General features: G+C 70.8%; 1 non-coding gene across 1 annotated transcript in view; it reads left to right on the forward strand.

The window, feature by feature from the left end:
• Positions 1-93, forward strand: part of LOC148023837 (5S ribosomal RNA) — a 119-nt gene extending 26 nt beyond the window's left edge. Inside the window, exon 1 of the ribosomal RNA XR_015694029.1 lies at positions 1-93. This exon is cut by the window's left edge and continues 26 nt beyond it. This is a non-coding gene — a ribosomal RNA (5S ribosomal RNA).
• The last annotated feature ends 7,879 nt before the right edge of the window (positions 94-7,972 follow it).

Genomic DNA, 7,972 nt, shown 5'->3' on the forward strand with positions numbered 1-7,972 from the left:
ACCGGATCCCATCAGAACTCCGCAGTTAAGCGCGCTTGGGCCAGAACAGTACTGGGATGGGTGACCTCCCGGGAAGTCCTGGTGCTGCACCCTTTTGCATGCTTGTTTCGAGACCGTGGCATGGAAATCCCCTCGGATCACGTCTCGACTCTCCAACGCTGACATCGTGGTAGGAAACCCCCTCGCCTTGCCATGACGCGGCGCCTCCTCTCCTCGTCGCGATTGTCTTTGCGTACGTCGTGCCTGGCCCCTCCCTCTGCCTCGCTCTCACGTGATACCCCCTCCTCAAGATGCGAGGTATTTTGGGAGCGGAGGGTGTGCCATGTTGTGGGGGGGTTCGGTGGAGCGGGGTTTTTCCGAGGAGGGAGGGCGTGCCATGTTGCGCGGGCGGGTTGTTGGAGCGGGGATTTCTGAGGAGGGAGGGTGTGCCATGTTGCGGGGGGGTGCCATGTCGTGGGGGGGTTTCTTGAGGAGGTCCGTCGGGGGGTGGAAGGTTCCGTGTCGCGGGAGGGGGTCGTGTGCAGTGGGGTGTGTGTGCCGTGTCATTGCGGAGCGCGATTTCTTAAGAGGGAGGGTGTGCCATGTCGTGGGGGGGTGAGGTGACGTGCCGTGGGTCGAGCGGGGTTTTTGGAGGTGGGGTGCGCGGGGGATACACCGCGTCGTCGGGGGGTGCGGTGGGGTGGAGGGTGCGCCGTGTCGTGGGGGGGTGACGCGGGGTGGGCTGGGTCGAGCGGGGTTTTTGGAGGCGTGGCGGGGTCGTGTCGATGGAGCGGGGTTTTTCGAGGTGGGGTGCGGGGGGGATGCGCCGCGTCGAGGGGGGGTGCGGTGGGGTGTGCCGTGACGCGGGGTGGGGTGGTGTGGATGCAGCGGGTTTTCCGAGGTGGGGTGCGCGGGGGCGTCGTGGGGGGGTGACGCGGGGTGGGGTGGGTCGAGCGGGGTTTTCGGAGGCGTGGAGGGAGCGGGGTTTTTCGAGGTGGGGTGCGGGGGGGGCGTCGTGGGGGGGTGCGGTGGGGTGGGGGGGTGCGCCGTGTCGTGGGGGGTGACGCGGGGTGGGGTGGGTCGAGCGCGGTTTTCGGAGGCGTGGCGGGGTGCTGTGGAGGGAGCGGGGTTTTTCGAGGTGGGGTGCGGGGGTGCGCCGTGTCGTGGGGGGGGTGACGCGGGGTGGGGTGGGTCCAGCGGGGTTTTCGGAGGCGTGGAGGGAGCGGGGTTTTTCGAGGTGGGTGCGGGGGGGGCGTTGTGGGGGGGTGCGCCGTGTCGTGGCGGGTGACGCGGGGTGGGGTGGGTCGAGCGGGGTTTTCGGAGGCGTGGCGGGGTGCTTTGGAGGGAGCGGGGTTTTTCGAGGTGGGGTGCGGGGGGGCGTCGTGGGGGGGTGCGCCGTGTCGTGGGGGGGTGACGCGGGGTGGGGTGGGTCGAGCGGGGTTTTTGGAGGAGAGGTGGGGTGCTGTGGATGGAGCGCGGTCTTTCGAGGTGGGGTGGCGGGGGGGGGGGGGTCGTGGGGGGGTGCGGTGGGGTGGGGGGTGCGCCGTGACGCGGGGTGGGGTGGGTCGAGCGCGGTTTTTTGGAGGCGTGGCGGGGTGGTGTGGAGGGAGCGGGGTTTTTCGAGGTGGGGTGCGGGGGGGGCGTCGTGGGGGGGTGCGCCGTCTCATGGGGGAGTGACGCGGGGTTGGGGTGGTCAAGCGGGGTTTTTGGAGGAGAGGTGGGGTTTTTGGAGGAGAGGTGGGGTGCTGTGGAGGGAGCGGGGCTTTTCGAGGTGGAGTGCGGGGGGGCGTCGTGGGGGGGTGCGCCGTGTCGTGGGGGGGAGACGCGGGGTGGGGTGGGTCGAGCGGGGTTTTCGGAGGCGTGGTGGTGTGGCGTGGAGGGAGCGGGGTTTTTCGAGGTGGGGTGCGGGGGGGCGTCGTGGGGGGGTGCGCCGTGTCGTGGGGGGGGTGACGCGGGGTGGGGTGGGTCGAGCGGGGTTTTTGGAGGAGAGGTGGGGTGCTGTGGATGGAGCGCGGTCTTTCGAGGTGGGGTGGGGGGGGGGGGCGTCGTGGGGGGGTGCGGTGGGGTGGGGGGTGCGCCGTGACGCGGGGTGGGGTGGGTCGAGCGCGGTTTTTTGGAGGCGTGGCGGGGTGGTGTGGAGGGAGAGGGGTTTTTCGAGGTGGGGTGCGGGGGGGGCGTCGTGGGGGGGTGCGCCGTGTCATGGGGGAGTGACGCGGGGTTGGGGTGGTCAAGCGGGGTTTTTGGAGGAGAGGTGGGGTTTTTGGAGGAGAGGTGGGGTGCTGTGGAGGGAGCGGGGTTTTTCGAGGTGGAGTGCGGGGGGGCGTCGTGGGGGGGTGACGCGGGGTGGGGCTGGTCGAGCGGGGTTTTTGGAGGAGAGGTGGGGTGCTGTGGAGGGAGCGCGGTTTTTCGAGGTGGGGTGCGGGGGGGCGTCGTGGGGGGGTGCGGTGGGGTGGGGGGGTGCGCCGTGTCGTGGGGGAGTGACGCGGGGTTGGGGTGGTCGAGCGGGGTTTTTGGAGGAGAGGTGGGGTGCTGTGGAGGGAGCGGGGTTTTTCGAGGTGGGGTGCGGGGGGGCGTCGTGGGGGGTGACGCGGGGTGGGGGTGGTCCAGCGGGGTTTTTGGAGGAGAGGTGGGGTGCTGTGGAGGGAGCGCGGTTTTTCGAGGTGGGGTGCGGGGGGGCGTCGTGGGGGGGTGCGCCGTGTCGTGGGGGGGAGACGCGGGGTGGGGTGGGTCGAGCGGGGTTTTCGGAGGCGTGGTGGTGTGGCGTGGAGGGAGCGGGGTTTTTCGAGGTGGGGTGCGGGGGGGCGTCGTGGGGGGGTGCGCCGTGTCGTGGGGGGGGTGACGCGGGGTGGGGTGGGTCGAGCGGGGTTTTTGGAGGAGAGGTGGGGTGCTGTGGATGGAGCGCGGTTTTTCGAGGTGGGGTGCGGGGGGGCGTCGTGGGGGGGTGCGGTGGGGTGGGGGGGTGCGCCGTGTCGTGGGGGAGTGACGCGGGGTTGGGGTGGTCGAGCGGGGTTTTTGGAGGAGAGGTGGGGTGCTGTGGAGGGAGCGGGGTTTTTCGAGGTGGGGTGCGGGGGGGCGTCGTGGGGGGTGACGCGGGGTGGGGGTGGTCGAGCGGGGTTTTTGGAGGAGAGGTGGGGTGCTGTGGAGGGAGCGCGGTTTTTCGAGGTGGGGTGCGGGGGGGCGTCGTGGGGGGGTGCGGTGGGGTGGGGGGGTGCGCCGTGTCGTGGGGGAGTGACGCGGGGTTGGGGTGGTCGAGCGGGGTTTTTGGAGGAGAGGTGGGGTGCTGTGGAGGGAGCGGGGTTTTTCGAGGTGGGGTGCGGGGGGGCGTCGTGGGGGGTGACGCGGGGTGGGGCTGGTCGAGCGGGGTTTTTGGAGGAGAGGTGGGGTGCTGTGGAGGGAGCGCGGTTTTTCGAGGTGGGGTGCGGGGGGGCGTCGTGGGGGGGTGCGGTGGGGTGGGGGGGTGCGCCGTGTCGTGGGGGAGTGACGCGGGGTTGGGGTGGTCGAGCGGGGTTTTTGGAGGAGAGGTGGGGTGCTGTGGAGGGAGCGGGGTTTTTCGAGGTGGGGTGCGGGGGGGCGTCGTGGGGGGTGACGCGGGGTGGGGCTGGTCGAGCGGGGTTTTTGGAGGAGAGGTGGGGTGCTGTGGAGGGAGCGCGGTTTTTCGAGGTGGGGTGCGGGGGGGCGTCGTGGGGGGGTGCGCCGTGTCGTGGGGGGGAGACGCGGGGTGGGGTGGGTCGAGCGGGGTTTTCGGAGGCGTGGTGGTGTGGCGTGGAGGGAGCGGGGTTTTTCGAGGTGGGGTGCGGGGGGGGGGGGGCGTCGTGGGGGGGTGCGGTGGGGTGGGGGGGTGCGCCGTGTCGTGGGGGGGTGACGCGGGGTGGGGTGGGTCGAGCGGGATTTTTTGAGGTGGGGTGCGGGGGAGGGGGGGGGGGTATGCGCCGCGTCGTGGGGGGGTGCGGTGGGGTGGGGGGGTGCGCCGTGTCGTGGGGGAGTGACGCGGGGTTGGGGTGGTCAAGCGGGGTTTTTGGAGGAGAGGTGGGGTGCTGTGGAGGGAGCGGGGTTTTTCGAGGTGGGGTGCGGGGGGGCGTCCTGGGGGGTGACGCGGGGTGGGGGTGGTCGAGCGGGGTTTTTGGAGGAGAGGTGGGGTGCTGTGGAGGGAGCGCGGTTTTTCGAGGTGGGGTGCGGGGGGGCGTCGTGGGGGGGTGCGCCGTGTCGTGGGGGGGTGCGCCGTGTCGTGGGGGAGTGACGCGGGGTTGGGGTGGTCGAGCGGGGTTTTTGGAGGAGAGGTGGGGTGCTGTGGAGGGAGCGCGGTTTTCCGAGGTGGGGTGCAGGGGGGCGTCGTGGGGGGGTGCGCCGTGTCGTGGGGGGGAGACGCGGGGTGGGGTGGGTCGAGCGGGGTTTTCGGAGGCGTGGTGGTGTGGCGTGGAGGGAGCGGGGTTTTTCGAGGTGGGGTGCGGGGGGGGGCGTCGTGGGGGGTGCGGTGGGGTGGGGGGGTGCGCCGTGTCGTGGGGGGGTGACGCGGGGTGGGGTGGGTCGAGCGGGGTTTTTTGAGGTGGGGTGCGGGGGGGGGGGGGGATATGCGCCGCGTCGTGGGGGGGTGCGGTGGGGTGGGGGGGTGCGCCGTGTCCTGGGGGAGTGACGCGGGGTTGGGTGGGTCGAGTGGGGTTTTTCGAGGTGGGGTGCGGGGGGGGGGGGGATATGCGCCGCGTCGTGGGGGGGTGCGGTGGGGTGTGGGGGTGTGCCGTGTCGTGGGGGGCTGACGCGAGGTGGGGTGGGTCGAGCGGGGTTTTCGGAGGAGTGGTGGGGTGGTATGGAGGGAGCGGGGTTTTTCGAGGTGGGGTGCGGGGCGTCGTCGTTGGGGGGTGCGGTGGGGTGGGGGGTGCGCCGTGTCGTGGGGGGGAGACGCCGGGTGGGGTGGGTCGAGCAGGGTTTTCGGAGGCGTGGTGGTGTGGCGTGGATGGAGCGGGGTTTTTCGAGGTGGGGTGCGGGGGGGGCGTCGTGGGGGGGTGCGGTGGGGTGGGGGGGTGCGCCGTGTCGTGGGGGGGTGACGCGGGGTGGGGTGGGTCGAGCGGGGTTTTTCGAGGTGGGGTGCGGGGGGGCGTCGTGGGGGGGTGCGGTGGGGTGGGGGGGGTGCGCCGTGTCCTGAGGGAGTGACGCGGGGTTGGGTGGGTCGAGTGGGGTTTTTCGAGGTGGGGTGCGGGGGGGGGGGGGGGGATATGCGCCGCGTCGTGGGGGGGTGCGGTGGGGTGTGGGGGGTGTGCCGTGTCGTGGGGGGCTGACGCGAGGTGGGGTGGGTCGAGCGGGGTTTTCGGAGGCGTGGTGGGGTGGTATGGAGGGAGCGGGGTTTTTCGAGGTGGGGTGCGGGGCGTCGTCGTTGGGGGGTGCGGTGGGGTGGGGGGTGCGCCATGTCGTGGGGGGGTGACGCGGGGTGGGGTGGGTCGAGCGGGGTTTTCGGAGGCATTTGTGGTGTGGCGTGGAGGGAGCGGGGTTTTTCGAGGTGGGGTGCGGGGGGGGGCGTCGTGGGGGGGTGCGGTGGGGTGGGGGGGTGTGCCGTGTCATGGGGGTGGCGCGGGGTTGGGTTGGGTGGGGGAGTGACGAGGGGGGAAGGGGCGAAATTTGGAGGGGGGGGCGAATTTTTGGGGCGGGGGGGGGGAGGGGTGGGGTGGTGTGTGTTGAGGGGGGGGGCGAAATTTCGAGGGGGGGGAAGGGGAGGGGTGGTGTGGTGTGGTGTGTGTTGAGGGGGGGGGGGATTTTTGAGGGGGGGGGGGGGGAGGGGTGGTGTGGTGTGGTGTGGTGTGTGTTGAGGGGGGGGGGGGTGGTGTGTGTTGAGGGCGGGGGGGGAGGGGGGATTTTTTTGGGGGGGGGGGAGGGGTGGTGTGGTGTGGGGTGGTGTGTGTTGAGGGGGGGGGGGGCGAATTTTTGGGGGGGGGGGAGGGGTGAATGTGTGTTGAGGGGTGGGCGAAATTTGGAGGGGGGGAAGGGGAGGGGTGGTGTGGTGTGTGTTGAGGGGGGGGGGGGGAAAGGGTGGGGAGGTGTGTATTGAGGGGGGGGGCGAATTTTTGGGGGGGGGGGGGAGGGGTGGTGTGTGTTGGGGCCGGGGGGTTGGGGGGAAAATTTTGGAGGGGGGGGAGGGGTGGTGTGGTGTGGTGTGTGTTGAGGGGGGGGGAGAATTTTGGAGGAGAGGTGGGGTGGTGTGGGTGAGTTGAGGGGGGGGGGAGGGGTGGTGTCGTGTGTGTTGAGGGGGGGGCGGGGTGGTGTGGTGTGTGTTGAGGGGGGGGCGGGGAATTTTTGAGGGGGGGGGAGTGGTTGTGTGGTGTGTGTTGGGGGGGGGGGTGGGGTGGTGTGTGTTGGGGGGGGGGGGGGGATTTTTGGGGGGGGGGGGGAGGGGTGGTGTGGTGTGTGTTGAGGGGGGGGGGAGGGGATTTTTGAGGGGGCGGGGAGGGGTGGTGTGGTGTTTGTTGAGGGGGGGGGGGGGGGGGGTGTGTATTGAGGGGGGGGGGGGGCGCGAATTTTTGGGGGGGGGGTGGGAGGGGTGGTTTGTGTTGGGCGCGGGGGGGGGGGGGAAATTTTGGAGGGGGGGAGGGGGTGTGTGGTGTGGTGTGTGTTGAGGGGGGTGGCCGAATTTTGGGGGGGGGGGGGGGGGTGGGGTGGTGTGTGTTGGGGGGGGGGGGCGAATTTTTTGGGGGCGGGGGGGGAGGGGTGGGGTGGAGTGTGTTGAGGGGGGGGCGAAATTTGGAGGGGGGGAAGGGGAGGGGTGGTGTGGTGTGTGTTGAGGGGGGGGGGATTTTTGAGGGAGGGGGAGGGGTGGTGTGGTGTGGTGTGTGTTGAGGGGGGGGGGGGAATTTTTGAGGGGGGGGAGGCGTGGTGTGGGGTGGTGTGTGTTGAGGGGGGGGGGGGGCGAATTTTTGGGGGGAAGGGGCGAAATTTGGACGGGGGGGGGGGGGGGGCGAATTTTTGGGGGGGGGGGGGGGGTGGGGTGGTGTGTGTTGAGGGGAAGGCGAAATTTGGAGGGGGGAAGGGGAGGGTTGGTGTGGTGTGTGTTGAGGGGGGGGGGGGGATTTTTGAGGGGTGGGGGGGGCGAATTATGGAGGGGGGGGGGAGGGGTGGTGTGTGTTGAGGGGGGGGCCAATTTTTTGGGGGGGGGGGGCAAAATTTGGAGGGGGGGGGAGGGGTGGTGTGGTGTGGTGTGTGTTGGGGGGGGGGATTTTTGAGGGGGGGGGGGGGAGGGGTGGTGTTTTGTGTGTTGAGGGGGGGGGGGGGGGGGATTTTTGAGGGGGGGGGAGGGGTGGTGTGGTGTGTTTTGAGGGGGGGGGGGATGTGGTGGTGTGTGTTGGGGGGGGGGGAAATTTTTGGGGGGGGGAGGGGAGGTGTGGGGTGGTGTGTGTTGAGGGGGGTGGGGGGCGAATTTTGGAGGGGGGTGGGGGGCGAATTTTGGAGGGGGGGGGAGGGGTGGTGTGGTGTGGTGTGTGTTGAGGGGGGGGCCAATTTTTTGGGGGGGGGGGGGGGCAAAATTTGGAGGGGGGGGGGGGAGGGGTGGTGTGGTGTGGTGTGTTTTGAGGGGGGGGGAGGGGTGGTGTTTTGTGTGTTGAGGGGGGGGGGGGGGGAATTTTTGAGGGGGGGGGAGGGGTGGTGAGGTGTGTGTTGGGGGGGGGGGGGTGGGGTGGTGTGTGTTGGGGGGGGGGAGGGGTGGTGTGGGGTGGTGTGTGTTGAGGGGGGTGGGGGGGGAGGGGTGGTGTGGTGTGGTGTGTGTTGAGGGAGGGGGGGGGGGGGAATTTTTGGGGGGGAGAAGGGGCGAAATTTGGAGGGGGGGGAGGGGTGGGGTGGTGTGTGTTGAGGGGGGGGCGAAATTTGGAGGGGGGGAAGGGGAGGGGTGGTGTGGTGTGGTGTGGTGTGTGTTGAGGGGGGGGGAAGGGTGGGGAGGTGTGTATTGAGGGGGGGGGGGCGAATTTTTTGGGGGGGGGAGGGGTGGTGTGTGTTGGGGGCGGGGGGGCGGGAAGGGTGG

The sequence above is a fragment of the Lygodium microphyllum genome, chromosome 16, assembly GCF_053477565.2.
Source record: "Lygodium microphyllum isolate KBCC chromosome 16, Lygodium_microphyllum_v1.1.10, whole genome shotgun sequence".
NCBI classification, from domain to species: domain Eukaryota; kingdom Viridiplantae; phylum Streptophyta; class Polypodiopsida; order Schizaeales; family Lygodiaceae; genus Lygodium; species Lygodium microphyllum.